Source organism: Sycon ciliatum, chromosome 1 (genome assembly GCF_964019385.1).
Source record: "Sycon ciliatum chromosome 1, ocSycCili1.1, whole genome shotgun sequence".
NCBI classification, from domain to species: Eukaryota; Metazoa; Porifera; class Calcarea; order Leucosolenida; family Sycettidae; genus Sycon; species Sycon ciliatum.
The window spans coordinates 12,492,408-12,508,377 of record NC_088643.1 but is presented as its reverse complement, the minus strand read 5'-3'; the positions used below and the strand labels follow the sequence as shown (position 1 = coordinate 12,508,377).

Below are 15,970 nucleotides of genomic sequence, written 5' to 3'. Positions count from 1 at the left end.
GTGTGCATGTGTGAATGAATATAATTATATTATGAACAGTGCCGGGCCTTTTTTTAGCTCCACTGTACACAAATGCAATGCACGTACACTGTTTTTTTTGGATGGCATTTTTATTTTTTTCGCCCTCCCTCATAGATTTCATCGAATAAGGTGACGCGAAACATAGAAAAAGAACGGTGTGGCCAGAGGTGGGAAAAAATAATGACCCCAACTAGTACATGTTAGGAGCTGCTGTGCACGTGCAGCTAGATTGCACAACAAAAACTGCATGCAGCGACCTTTTGACCTCGCATCATGTGTCGTGCAGGCCAGGCCAGGGTGCATATGTGCATATGCTGGTCCCCACAGTGCAGCACAGTCTTTTTTTTCTTCCAGACTCCTGAATCGTGTGCGCACAGGTGACGAGAAACATAGAAGTAAAAATGTGTGACCTTATACTAGGCTAAGCCAACCTCTTGCTGGTGCTCTTCAATGTGTTGCCTGTACTCTTCATTACCACATATCTCTTCACCACTATCTGAGTCTCAGTTGTCTCATTGGCTTTTTGATTGGCTTCTTTCATTGTATTTACTTTCTGCAGCCCAATGTGCTGCTCGATCCTGCTGGCCTCTATTCTTTCTCTGCTTGCTGCTGCATGCTCGACCCTCCTCTTCCCAGCCCGGTGCTGTCTTTGGACTTCAGCTAGTGTAGGTTTGCCAGCTTGGCTAGTGGCTGGTGAGTGTTTTGTATCAGCTTGGCTAGTAGCTGGTGAGTGTTTTGTATCAGCTTGGCTAGTAGCTGGTGAGTGTTTTGTATCAGCTTGGCTAGTAGCTGGTGAGTGTTTTGTATCAGCTTGGCTAGGAGCTGGTGAGTGTTTTGTATCAGCTTGGCTAGTAGCTGGTGAGTGTTTTGTATCAGCTTGGCTAGTAGCTGGTGAGTGTTTTGTATCAGCTTGGCTAGTAGCTGGTGAATGTTTTGTATCAGCTTGGCTAGTAGCTGGTGAGTGTTTTGTATCAGCTGAGATCCAGTACATGTACAGTGAAACCTGTCTAACCTGTCTACCGCTCAAGAGAACGTGGTCTCTGGAACCAGGTGGTCTCCGTATCCAATGTTATTTGACTGGAAATAGCATTCCTTGGTCCTGGCTGCAGTGTTCATCTGGGACAGGTGGTCACCTTATACGAGTGGTCACCTTGACAGGTGGTCGTCTTATCCGAGTGGTCGCCTTGAAAGGTGGTCGCCTTATCCGAGTGGTCACCTTGACAGGTGGTCGCCTTATCTGAGTGGTCGCCTTATCCGAGTGGTCGCCTTGACAGGTTTTACTGTAGCTTTAATAGGCTTTGTTTATAGGAGCTCCGCTACCGGTCAAGCAAAATTGTCTGTTTGACCCGGGTTTGGCTTTTGTAGTTTTTTCTTAGTTTTACTTTTTGCTTCTCAAATCTTTCTATACCAGACCTGAGTACTCCGTTATCCTGATATGTCTGTGCTTTGGGTCTGTGGTATGCCTAAGTACAATGACCAGTAGGTGCACATCTCTGGATGCAAACGATCTTGGGATAAACTAATACTTAGGAAAGATCAGCCGGTCACCGAAAACCTATTGCGGTCACAGTTTTGAAACTCTCTCTTTCTTTAAAAGGATGTACGGCCCGGAATCAAACTGTTTACGACGTGAAGTATTCTGGTCACTGTGCCAAATGCTGTTGGTCTGCGGGCCGGAGACACTGACCTTCGTTCCATATTCCCAGGTGAACTAGCACCGTAATACACTTTCCCCAATGTTGGAAGAGTGCTCTCTACTACATCGTATAAGTAGATAGTGACTTGTGTGGATATTTCCAAAGAAAACAACTCTTTATATTTATAGAAGCTCGTGAACAGAATAAAATCTCAGAACCTGTAGCATTCTGTACTCTAACTTGTATGGTCTTGGTCTGAGCAGGCTTGCTGAACAGTGTACGGTTCCTATTCTCAATAAAACACGATCCCGTAGTGATACATACACCAGTTGCCGTACCAGTGCAGTGTGTACTGTGAACGCATGCACCTTTCCTTTTTATTAATATATTTTCTTTATGTTTCTCACCCGTGGTTGGCTTCCACCCGCTCCTCTTTGATTGGAAACTACATGCTATGGGATGTGGAATAAATAAAATACCTGTATACCTGTATACACGTGTGCTTGTGAATTACTTGTGAATATTCGGGTGGAGTAACACAGTATCCCACCAATGCCGCCAAGCTGTATCTCTTCCTGGGATTGTATTACAGACCAAATCCGGCTTTTCCTAGGTTACTTGTAAAATGCCTTGACCTGTTGCGACTCGGCTGGTGAGACAGCGCCAGGTACATGTGTACCCGGCTCGGACCCGGTTGAAATGGTTGCGCCAGGTACACGTGTACCCGGCTGTCCTACAATCCTGGAGCAGACACTGCCACCTACCTACATATCCACCCACCCACCCACCTACCTACACACCTACCCACCTACCTACCTACCTACTGTCTGTCCACTGTGCACGGGTCAGTGATAGACACATACTGAAGGTATTGGTAAACTGACTTTGCCTTCCAAGGTTCACAACAACAAAATTAGCCGATAAGCTAAGGGCGCGTTCGAATTGTCTTCATCAACTGTTCAAACAAATTTTATAAAGAGATTAGTTGAAGTGTCCCATTAGAACGGTTTCTATCATTTTAGAGTTTTTCAGTGGAATTGTCATGGCGATGATGACGTCCGATCAGCTCGACCATCTCTACGTACTACGTGACGCATCTATTCCAAACTCTTCGGAACTAATCCACCTCTCCCATCGGATGAGGTGGAATTTCGAGGAGTTTGGAGGAGCTTCGTTTTTCTGAAGAGGCCAATAAGGCCACCTCTTCAGAAAAACGAAACTATTCAAAAAGTCAAAGAGTGACAATTCGAACGCGCCCTAAGTGTGTTCCTTTGTGTTCGTTTTATTTCTGAATTTTCTTACTTGGCAAACAATGCCTGAGTGACGCCCCACCTGATAACGCCAGATTATCTTTGTTGTGATAGTGTACCTGAGTGACATGTACAGAGCAAAGTGGCATTTTGTGTGTAGAACAGTCTGGATCATCTTCTACTTCAAGTGTATGTAAACACTTACCGGAGGACGAGCCAAGTGTTGACTCACGATCTGCCGACATTGGCTTCGTCGGACGGTCAGTTCCCCCATTGGCAGTTGCATCGCGTCGCTTTGCCATGGTGTTGGCGACATGTTTAGCAACATCGGGTTGGCTGTGTTGAATCAGCTTCAGGAACGAATCCACCTGTTCCTCCGTTTTCTTCAGCATCAGCCTCACCACGTACTTTGTCAGATCAGACTTCACGTTTTCCTTGCTAGAGGCAGTATCATATTCATCTACGTCCAGCACATCATTCTCCAGCAAGAGTTCCAAGATCAAGGATGCATCTAGATTGGAAAGTAAGAAGGCTATGTTATAGCGCACCCTGTCTGCCATTGTTCACACTCCTGCCTGTCCGCGTGACCACAGTTCACTCGCACTGCGGACTGATCACGCACGGCTGTTTCGAGTGCGACATCAGGCAAAATGGCGTCGATTTTTTTGCACTGCACGCGCTGTATGCACGCGCGTACTGTACGTCAGAATCCCATGGTAACATGTACGCGTGGGGTAGCGTGGCCAAGCGATCGTACCTTCGAACAGGAATTTTTCAAAATCCATCGAGTGAGAAGATGAAGTTTGAAGGAATTGTTTTATTCTCTCCTGATAATAGTCGGCCCTGTTCGGTGTACCTGTGTTGTCTGGCCTCGCGCGTCGTCTTGCCGGCCAGCTGTGAACAGTTTGTGAGATCGAACTGATGCCAAATCAATGAGAGATGCAGCGAAATCGCCAAACTGTGAAGCTGATTTGAATAAAATAATAACGATAGAGAAAGATAATGGATACATTACCTGGCTGTAGCTGTTCTCCTTTGCTGACGATAGCAGGTGGTCCAGTTCGTTGTTAGTTTTCTGCTCTTTACTCACGAGCAAGCTGGAGGCAGTTCGTTTACTTGAACTGACGCCAACTCACCCACCAACCACCCGCGATCAACGCACTACACTGAAAATTGAACTGAGCAAACAAAGTATTTCAGGACTGTTCCTTTCTACTTCGTTTGCGAGGAGCTGGGACCAGAGGTCGTAAACTGGGGAGAGCTGCGATAAGGTGCTGCTGGACAGTGACTCGAAGCCTTTGTAGAGGATCTACAATGCCACCATGACGGAGAAGAAGGGTGTTGAACTCTTTGTGAATGGATTCTGCCCCATGCTCAGCAAGCAACCCAAGACCTACTTTGAACTTCCGCATGAACGGAACTACATGACACTCCAAAAGGTGCAGCTTTGGAGTAACCCGGCCAAGGCTACGAGGAACAATCTCCCTACGAACTGACACCATAAACTTGTCGATATCGCTCTGCAGCTGGTCGCAAACTTCTGCTGAGACTGCTGAAGTTCCGGAAAATGCGACGTGACACTTTGCGTATTGTTGGAACAACAGCTTGTATCTGCTGGATACAGCTGAAGCATCAGCAGCCAGAGAGGGTGCACGCTTCTCAACAACTGCAATGAATGAGGTCAAGTCAGTGATGACGGAGTCTGTAAGCGCGTGGTGGACATGGTTGCCAATAAATGAACCCCCATGGTACACTTGCCGGCAGATGTTGTGCTTTTGTAAAGCAGCCTCAACATACTGGTTGCAAGGCCCGTTGTCGAGCTTTGCATTTGTGAGGGTCTGCTCGTGTTTTCTTATGTCACCCTGCAGAGCTGTGACCTGCTGCTGCATTTGCGTGGCAGCATGCTGGAGGTTACCAACCAAAGCCTGGAGGTTGTTTTGCTGCTCCGGATTGCCAAAATGGAGAGCAACCCATTGCATCTGGCCAGTCAAGACAGCAAGCTGACTAGATTTTTCTTCCAGTTCTAATCTTTTTTTCTTACATTCTTTCTGATCTTCTATCAGCTTTTTAAAGGCAGCTGAATCTGCCTCACTCACTTCTACCTCGCATGCCATTTTCAAATCAATATGCTTACACTCCTTGACAAAGGAGTCAAAGACCCATAAATAGATTCCGAGATCAAGATGTAAGGCTGGCAGGCACACATGATCAATAGGAACAGAGAGCATGGCAGGACGTATGGCATTGTAGAAATGCTTTGCTTTGGATAAGCGCCCACCGTCAGCCATAAATTGGCCATGGTGAAGTGAGAGTGTGTCGAGCGTGCGTGGCTCTGGCTGCTGCTCCCAATCAGCGGGGCACTGTTGTATCTGTTGCTTTGTACTCAAGCAGTGCAGACACGGATGCACTCCTGCAGATCCTGACAGGCCATAAACAGTCGTTTGAAACTCGTAGTCGCCAAACAAAATAAGGCGAAACGACTTGTTCTGCCATGTGGTTGCAGCAAGGCTGTCAATGTGTTGTACAAGTGACGCAAAAGCAGTGGAAAGGTTGCCCGGGGTATCTTTTGCATTGAACACAAGGATAGGGATGGTGTTTTTCACAGCATTTGGGTGAGGGATGTTGCAAACCTGGAAGGATAATTTGAAAGACCCGCCCCCATGATCTCCCCCTAACTTCACCCAAATCTCATCCTGCGGGATAACACCATGGTCGGTAAGCATACCAGCCTCCTCGTACTGGTCCAAGAAGAAAAGGACAATCTCTGTGAGGTTGCATGCCACAACCATTGGTGACGAAACTACATCACCACCCGGAAGAGTGAAAGGGCACATTTCGGAAGCATAAAATGCAGGTACCTCTGCCGCAAGCTGCTGCCGCATGGTGTTCTCCGACTCAATCTCACACCCAAAGGACTTGAGCCACCTCCGCAGTTTCCTCAGCTGGTTCCAAGGCATGTGCAGATCTGCTTTTAAAGCAAGGGCAGAATGAGATGAAGGTGCACAAGGAGACACACCGGCAGATTTAAGCAAATTTTCACGGTCTATCTGACCCATACTACGCAGCTCATAGGCATCTTGCTTACCGACACCAACAGTGCCCCCACAGACTACCTCTTTCGCCTGTCGGATTTCTGCCGACCTCCTCTGCATCTGCCTTACAGACACAGCATCACTGCCACCTTGCGTTGTACGCACATACAAAGCAGGGGTACCACCCGTCCGTAACTCTAGCCTACCATCAGTGGACTTTGACTGTACCAAGTGGGTAGTCAAATGCTCCGCTGCCTTCCCACGAAGCTTGCTGGGTGACGCTGTCAATACATCTGCGACAGTAGTCGACCTGGTCACACAGGCAGGGCCACTGTATGCATTGAAAGGACAGACCTTCATATGCGTCTGCAATGAGAACAGTTTCATGCTGTGCTGGCAGCCAGAAAGAGAGGACACGTAATTGTCACACCTCACTGGCAGATGAGAAAGACATTCCAGCTCAAATGATGACAACTTTCTCATTCCAGATGCATACATGTCACACATGCAAGAAGGGCAGGTACGCGTAGTGCTGAGGTGCTCCCAAACACATGGCACACAAACTAGCTTGCTACAGCAAGGCGTCGTAAGTGCATTGTCGGCGACGTGCCGGCATACGCTACATGTAACAGAAGGGAAAATAAATTGAAACCGATCAGGTGACAGCACCTGGCTCGCTTTGTAGGAAGGCGACCCCGTGTCCAAAAGCACCTGCATGCTTTCAAGATCAATGCCAGTAGATGTGGCACTGTCGTCTGCTGACGCGGCTGCGGAAGCTGACGCGGCCGCGGAAGCCGACGAAGACAATGCAGAGTGCTGTGTACTACTGTATGTAGGCATTTTTTTCTTTTTTGGTTTCCTCCCACCCTTGCTGCTACTTTTCATGTTCTTGCAGAACGTACAGTCTGGCTCTGCATGGGCCACCCAAGCTACAAGTTTGCCTGCACAGCCACCACCACAGTGCCTGTACCCCTTTTCCTCACTACGTAAAATAACTTGATGGCAAGGGCTACAGATGTAGCGTGGATGTATGTGTGCCTCATCCTTGGTGACATCGCACTCAAAGACATCTGTATGCCAACGGAGTATTCGTGAGCTTCATGCTTGTTTTTTTTGGCATGCGACGAGAATCTCTCCCCACCAATTCTGCACACAGCTGAAAGGTACTGCACGTGTTGATCCATATTCAATGCAAAGTTGGCATCACAAAGGCGCCTTGGTCTAAGGCAAAGTACGTCGGTCCAGCAAGATTTGTGCAGAATTGGAAACTAGACCAGCAAGGCAAGCACAGAAAACTAAAAACTAACCCAGGAAAACAGGACGAAGAGCAGCAGCAGCCTTAGGAAAACGACCTCGGGTGAACCCAGCTCCTACGCTACGACTTCAAAACAAACAAACTCTCAACACTGGAAACGGCTCCAACAGGAAAACGAAACGGAGAAAGAAGATCGTTCGAGCGATCGAGTTGTCAGCATTTTCTCTTGCACCTGCTGCACCGGGACTGGGTGTTCTGAGTGGTGTGTGAGCGACGTGGCGAGGCAATATTGATGGGTTTGAGACGTGGGTGAGGATCGCGAAATTGAGGCTCTCAGCGAAAAATTTGAAAAAACACAGTTGATTGACCTGGACTCGAACCCGGGGCCTCATGTCGCTTTTTCGCGAGTTTTGAACAGCCGTGCACGATCGACATCGAGTTACTGCAGAACTTCTTAGGATCAAAGAGTTGTCTTTTCTCAAGCAATAATACGTACTGTCACGTACTACAAGCCGTTCAGCAGTTGTGGCTCAGGTACAGAGCGAACTTGATGAAGGCAAACAACTCTTTCGAAAATAACGCTCGAAATGTTCAGCATCAAGCTCACATAGATTTATGCTCTTCGCTATCAGCACTAGAAAAATGATCCGAAGGAGATGACCGTCAACGGTCCGGTACTTCAGTATAGTACTGCAGTCTCCAGACGGACCAGAGGCCGCTTTGCCTTTGGCCGATGCTGGGCAGGTGGCCTGGGGTCTCCGACTCTCCGGACGTGGTTGCCATGGCGCATGCGTGTATGAAGAAAGACCTGAGCCCGGTATTTTTTTGTCGTTTTCGGTTCCTTGGCAGAGTATGCATGGTATGAGTGCATAAGCCAAGCACTGATCCGATAATCTAAAAAATAATGATGATTTATGAATCGAGTAAACGGTTGGTCCTACAATGGCAGTGATAATGGTCAAAGATTGAATAAAGCCAGACAGTTATAGAAAAACAAGTGTTGATCCTCATGATTTTGATGACCACGGACCTGAGACTGGAGTATTGAGGCTGTTGGATATTATTTGAACATCCATTCAAACGTCAAATAGAAATGCGGTGCGTGACTAGATGGTCAACTGATCTAACTGATCTGCCTAACGTTACAATAGCGCACGTGTCTGGTTTCTCTACGGTATCCGTGCAGTTCTGTTCGGTACCTGTATGGTCCAAGAGTATGCGACAGTGGACTGGAAATTTCGGACAGGGGACGAGCGACCACTGCTAGCGAGCTCTGTGGCCAATGACGTGGCCAGGGTTGCCAGCGATTATTACAGTGAGTGAAAGCAGAAAGGATTGTCCAGGAGCAGAAGCCTCTTGAGGAACGTGCAAGCTATGAAAAAAGGCATGCAATGGCGGCCACAGTCACACACGTAGCAAGTAGAGGCTTGCTGCAAAGAACCAACTGTGTCTTTGTGCTCCGCCCGTACAACACAGCAAAACAACAACAGAGTTGCATAGCCAGTGGCTGACGACTCTCTTACGGCCGTTGGAAAGCGCAACTGTGTTTCAAGTGTCAAAAGAACTCTCAGCGCTGAATCCAACCTACCAGACTGTAGAGCCATGAAGATCTTGATTGGTGGGACACACGGATCAATGATCACCGCTGGAACTGCATTCTGGGCAGCATGACTCACTGGACGTCTGTGAGGACAGTGCAGAGCATGATTTTTATGATCAATCAAAAACTGCTCATTGCTGTTACCCGTACAATGATATGTACACATGCTCACTGGAATGAACTGGCAACGACGGTGTTGACGAGGGGAACGGCCGATATCTCCAACCTAACCTGGCAGCCGTACAAAGGCGGCATCATGATGGCCAGCTTGCCTGACGAGTTCATCGCTCAGTATCCAGAACCGTTCCAGCAACTTTCCCACAATGAAGTGATGATGATGGAAGCAAGGTAGCCAAATGTCAAGCTGGAAGACATGTTATCACTGGCGGCATACTGGATCAGAAACTGAGCACGGAGGACAGCTTTCACAGCAGAGATAATCAGCCATGTATCAGTGGTGGGTGCAGATAGCAGAAGCCAAGAACGGAGAAGGATAGATAACATTGACAGCAGAGGTACGTTGTTGTTGTTGTTGTTGTTGTTGTCGTCATCGTCGTTGTCGTCGTCGTCGTAGTTGCTTACTAGTATGTCATCATTTGTGTTGGTTTTGAAAACAAGTTTACAGTAGAACCCCCCCCCCCCCCCCCCCCACACACACACATCACCATCATCACCACCATCACCATCACCACCGCCATCACCACCGCCATCACCATCACCATCGCAACCTATCTGGAAAGGCTGGGATCGGACACTGCCTATAACTGGGAATTTCCCGAAACTTGGAATAGTTTTGTTTTTCCCGTCTGAGCGTAGACGGAAGTCCTCTGATTAGGGAACTTTTACTGTACTGTCAAGATTGTAGCAAGCTGGGTGGAATCATGACTATGGGTGAAACAAATTCACCGAGTATTCCCACATGATTCGTTTTGAGAGCATATCGGCCAAGAGCCATCATCAGTAGTTTGTTAATAAGTTACGTACTTCAAACAAGTATGACTTGGTTATCCACTTAGGGGAAGTTAAGCCGTTAATCAAGTTTTCACCAGTTGTAGTCTTCGATGTGCTGAGTCGAATGGTCTTGGTCCGAGGAAGCTGAGATTCCCTTCCTTCTTTATTCCCAATCGAACTCGCCACTTCCACCAAAACTGGGTGACTGCGCCCTGCTGGATGGGTATTTGTACGCAAAATGTCACTAAAAGCGCCATTTTGTCCTTATAAAAGCACGGATGAGCGCGATTGGCCCATATGTTGTAGTCTTTTCGACACTGAGTCGACTGGTTTTGGTCCGAGAAGGCTGCGATGCAGAGTTCGGCCCTTATTCCCAATCGAACATGGTTGAATAAGCGGTCACGTGCTCGTGCGCACACCAGTCACCTGGTCACCGTGCCTGCAGGGTACAGCTAACAGCCTGCTTGGGTGCATTCATGTCACTCGAGTTGAACTCGAGTTGAACCTTGGTGTGAAAGTTGTAGCCTGCAGTCATGGTGACTAGGTGATGTGTGCTCGCATGAGGACGTGACCGCTTAATCAATATGTTCGATTGGGAATACGGGCCGAACGCTGCATCGCAGCTTTCTCGGACCAAAACCAGTTGAATCAGCGTCTGAAAGACTACAGGATATGGGCAATCGCGGTCATCCGTGCTTCTATCAGAATGAAATGGCGCTTTTAGTGACATTTGACATGCAAATCCCCATCTAGTAGGGCGCAGTCACCCAGTTTCTGTGAAAGTGGCGAATTCGATTGGGAATAAAGGAAGGAGGGAGCGTCTCAGCTTCCTCGGACCAACACAACACAACACAACGCCGCTAACACCCAGTAAACCCTAGCGGCAGATGCAGCGCCTAACGGTGGGGGTGAGGGGATCAGTCTCACAACCACTGGCACAAGTGCCGAGAAACCCCATTAGCTGCATCCATGTACCCCTTGTGCCCGGCCACAAGTTTCCAGTTGACTGTGGGTTGCAGCGCTGCTGGAAAACCGCTCCCAGGCAGGACTTAAACCAGGTACCTCTCGTATCTCAATCATGGTCTTTGAGCAACCCACTGTGCCTGCCTGGAATTAACATCCACGTGGAGTATAGTGTAAGAGTAAGAAATGGGATGAGGAGGGTGGGTCAGAATTTGAAAGCTGTCTGCAGGCAAGGGAACTGGAAAGGACAGCAAGCTCTGTTGTTCGCACGGGAAATCTGCACATGCGCAGATCATGCGGGCATGTGATGTCTATGATACACAACAGTACCGTATTATCTCTAATATAAGCACAGTCTCCAATAATAGCACGTCTCCAATAATAGAACACCTTGGGGCGGCATTCAAAAAATGAAGTGCTCAGTCTCCATTATAAGCACACTGTGTAAATTCATTATCTGTACCGGCGAAAAACCCCTGAAATGTGTGTGTCTGACATGAATTTGGCATGGCAGCATGCCTCTGAAATGAGGTAGAAATAATAATGGAACAGTCTCCAATAAAGGAACGTCTCCATTAATAGCACGGGGCGGAGGTACATTGAAAAATAAAGGACCGTGCTTATATTAGAGATAATTTGGTATGTAGAGAGAGCAAGATCGTGCGCACACGTAACGAGGGCCATGCGACCCGTTACAAAGAGCCAATAGCGGAGCGATGTTACGTGACTGTTAACAACGGTTTAATTCAACGGTTTAACTCAATGGTTTAACTCATACGTAATTCATATGTTAACCGAACATTATTTCAAAAAATGTTGGTATAGTAAGTGTTCTTGGAAAAACAAAGTAGAAATCACAGTATCCACCCCACCCCCAACATATGTTTTGTACCGTCATGAGTATTTATGACAGTTATGTACGGGTATGTTGATACTCTTTTTATGCTGACACTTCACATTGTTTGCTGGCTATCACAGGCAAGTATGGACTACCTGACAGTGTTCAAGTACTGGAAATCACCAACACAGATCATGCAGTTTGTCCACCAACCAGTGCAATGGTAACTGATAGCCGAGTAGCAAGGTAAGATCAAGTTCAGCTGAAGCTGAACCAGCTGATTACACTCGTGTGATGTATTTTCACGACTCCTGGATTTGATTGTCACCAACAGCACTGTCAGGCGCTGAAGAGCGAAGCGCCGAAGCACGACCAGGCTAGGATTTCACCCAGCACAGCATACAATTGAAGGAACGGTGACTTAACTCGGCATAGACCTTTTGATGCATGAAAATAAGCACACGGTCTAGGCCAGGAGGCTGCCCCCCCCCCCCCCCCCCCCCCCGTCTCTTCAGTTCTTTGGCAACCGACAGTACTGTAGACCTTTACACCCAAAGGCCATACCCTTAGTTTGCTAGAATATTATGTCATGTGAAAATATGTTGCTGTGACAATACCCCACTTATTCAGGGATAGTTTTGACTCATGTATTCAGTACTTGTAAAATAGAAGAAATCACATGGAAACGAGTTCTGAAGATACTATCCATGACTGCAACAAGATAATGAGCAGTCAGAAAGTGCGATAACAGATAATAGTGCACAAATCTGACATGTTACTGAGACATTCAACGACCTGAGACCTAGCTGTCACACACCTCCAGTGTGCAAACCAACAGCCTTCCAGCTTGAAAGGTTCAAGGTTATGCTAGGACCAATAAGGGGAAGGTGAGCGCAGGGAAAATGTGCACAAGCTAATTCCCACGGCACCACAGAATGCTGACTGTTACAGGACCATGACGGGGCCAGTTAATAACTACAACTACAATTCGAAGCAGCAAAGCAACACATCACCCAACTTGGGTGGTTCAGCAATATCAGAGATAAAGACTTGAAGGGGGAAGCTTTGCCAAAACGAATTGTACAAAACCGGACGCCAATATCTAACGGTACTCCTCATGCATGACAGTATTGTGTACGAGTTGACTTGGTTCGCGCACTGGAGGTGTGTGATAGCTAGGTCTTAGCTTGTTGAATGTCCCAGTAACATGTCAGTTTTGTGCCCTGTTATCGCACTTTCTGACTGCTTATTAGAGAGGTTCCGGAGTACGATTTTTCGTGCCAAAATCCGTAGAGGATTTTTATATATCATTTTCGAGCAGTGAAATGTTCCTGAGTACGGAACATGTCTTTGTCGTCATTGCCCAGGTTACGATCGCGAACACGTCATATTCCCTCCTTATGCCTTTTAGCCTTGAAAATTTGTACCAAAATCAGAACTTCCTGCGGAAAATCGACATTTCTCGTACAATATTTGTACGCGAAAAATCTGTCTGCACCCGATGACGCAAAATCTTCATACGAAACATGGTTTGTATGAAAGCCAGTCACGGGTTCCGTATGGAGCACGCCTAAAAAAATCAGTAGCGCCCATATGGATTTTGGCACGGAAAATCGTACCCCGGAAAATCGTACCCCGGAAACTCTCATTGTAACTCGTTTTTTTTGTTTTCTTCTATTTTAATTATATTTATTGGCTCAGTATCCGAGTTCAGTAAATCATGCGTTCATGTCAATGTTTTCTGCCTTCCCTAGACGGATGTGTCGACGTCAGTGCAGAGCGCCTTTGTGATGTGCGATGCAGCCTTGCAATTGCAGCTGGTGGTGCAGGGTGGCAGGAGGTAGGATAGTTCAACAGAGTTGATTGTACAAAGATCGAATCTCACTCACTCTCCGGGTGCGTAGCTGCTAGTGCAAGAAAGCTGATTTGCGCATCACGCTGAGTGCATGTGTCACACGGACGACGCACAGCAGAAACAAATCTACCAACTGCCGCTTTCTCTTGCTGGTTGTCCTGCAGCATGAATCAAGCAGTTGTGAAATGTTCTTCTTCTCGTCCTCTCCTCAGCAAATCAATGTATATTCTGATTTAGCCTCTGGCGTGGCAGGCTGTATCACTCTGCTCTTGTGGCTTCTTTTTCACGACCAACTCCCTCCCCCCCCCCCCCCCCCTCCTCACAGTCTCTTTCTTCCACTGTGTCTGTGTGTCTGTCTAGCTCTCTCTCTCTCGTTTTTTGGGGGCCGCGACAAATGTATGCGAACCCCGCTACTATTTCCTCTGCTCATTTAGTTGCAAATCTTTCCGATTCTATTTTTAAGGCATCTTAGACTGACAGAGTATTCAGGACGTGTGTGAAACCTGCCATTTTGTAAACTGCATTGTGCGAGTTTCCAAGGTTGCTATGACAACATGCAGTCATATACGTGGCCACCCATTGTGCATGTATTGTTACGAGATCAGGTGCTAGGCAACGGCCAAAGCGTTTAATCAAGCATCATGCTACCAAAAGTACATAACCCCGGGGGATATGTACTCTTGACGCTACTCATGCAATGCAGAGCTCATGTTAGCGGCGAGTATCCCATTACCATTGTGCTGTGGGATATCACAATACCATTGTGCTGTGGGATGTCACAATACCATTGTGCTGTGGGATATCACGCTACCCCTGGCTGTGCTGTATCACACTGCCCCTGGCTGAAATCAAACCTGCACTACCGCACATATTGTTCTGTCCAGCTGATGTCCGAAACGAGAGAGCTTGGAAGCTCAGGGCCCTACGCTATGCTTTTTTGCCTTGATGACCTAGGCAAAAAAGCATAGTAAATTCTTCATTTCTCCTATTTTTTTTCAAGACAAAACCTGGGATTCGAATCCGCACTATACTATCACCCTGCATGCATCCCCCGATACACTTCGCATACATACTAATTCTTCCAAGTTGCTTCATGTTATGATCTTGCATTTGAAAGCCCTATTTGAATATTGTGGCCAGCTGTTTGTGGCCAGCCGTCTTTGATGGTAGGGTACGGCATGGTACAGGTATGGCCGAGGGTAATACGACACCGTCTACCACCTTGATGACCTCGGCAAAAAGCATAGGGATGGTATAAATTTTTCAATTCTATTTTCTTTTCACGGCATAACCTGGTATTTGAACCTGCACAATCGCCCTACATGCATTACCCGATACACTTTGCATTCATACTCATTCTTCCAAGTTGCTTCACGTTATGATCTTGCATTTGAAAGCCCTATTTGAATATTGTGGCCAGCTGTCCTTGATGGTACGGTACGGGACAGATACGGGATAGCGCCAGACGGAGGTCCGTCCGTCCGCCACAAACAAACAAACACCAAATTAAAGCTGTGTGGACCCTGGCTAGCGCCAGACGTAACTGAAGTAACGTCTTCTGCATAGCTACGGGAATTAAAACCACCTTTAAAACATGCGCTCCACTAGTGACTGCGGAAGGGTTGTGATTGTAGCAGATGATGTGGCTGCTTTGTGTTCAACATCAAGTAGGCATGCACACAAGCAATACAATTATACTGAATGGTCATTGTTCATAGCAACCAGCATCCGTGGAGCAGTCGGGTCAACTGTATACCATTTTGAGAGATTTTTTGAATGAGAATCTCATTGAAATATTATTCAATTCTGATGAAACACTGCCTGAAGGAAAATGTCTTTAGTTCATTCCGAGTGATGTATAATTTTCAAAAGGATTGACTTGGCTTGACAAAAACTGGTTCAAGACTCGGTAAGCATTTCTACATTGTCACATGAGTATTAGCAGTGCTGCTAGATTTCAATACTGGAGTAAAATATGAGGTGTACTTCAAGGGTAATAGCATGAACTTGTATGTACAGGGTATGCCTGACACTGCTATGGCAATATACATTGCAGTATAAACATTTGTAGAGTATAGTTTTCCAGGTTTAACTGACATACCGGTAACTATTCTGTACAGTGACTAGTGTAAAAACAGTAGGTGAGAGTAGACATGAACACATTCAGTAAAACTGATACCACAGTAGACTGGACTAGACAGTACATGTAGTTCAGTTGATCATTATATCTACATAGTAACACAACACTGTGTGTGTCATAGACAATCTGTATACATCATGTCTATACAAGTGATGTCACAGTGTTGTGATCAATGACAGGTAGTGTGCTGTTGGAGTATCTCTTACTGCAGTAGCTGCTTGAAATGATCCCTGTCCAGTGCTGGTCACTTTCACCAATCTCAACTGCTAAACACTATCCAGTAGAGATCTTCAGAAGCTCAGCTAGCCCTGTAGAATGTGCAACGGGGAATCGCGTATACACACACAAACACACAGACACACACGCACACACACACACACATACATGCATGTGCACACATACAGAGAACACACGTACATGTCGACACA

General features: G+C 46.8%; 1 protein-coding gene and 1 long non-coding RNA gene across 2 annotated transcripts in view; both read left to right on the top strand.

The window, feature by feature from the left end:
* Positions 1 to 15,970, top strand: part of LOC135813675 (protein IWS1 homolog) — an 83,675-nt gene that overhangs the window by 20,115 nt on the left and 47,590 nt on the right. The window lies entirely within an intron of this gene.
* On the top strand, positions 8,108 to 13,891 carry LOC135813694 (uncharacterized). Its single transcript, XR_010553091.1, has 3 exons — positions 8,108 to 9,310; positions 11,688 to 11,793; positions 13,302 to 13,891. It is a non-coding gene; the product is annotated as an uncharacterized LOC135813694 (long non-coding RNA).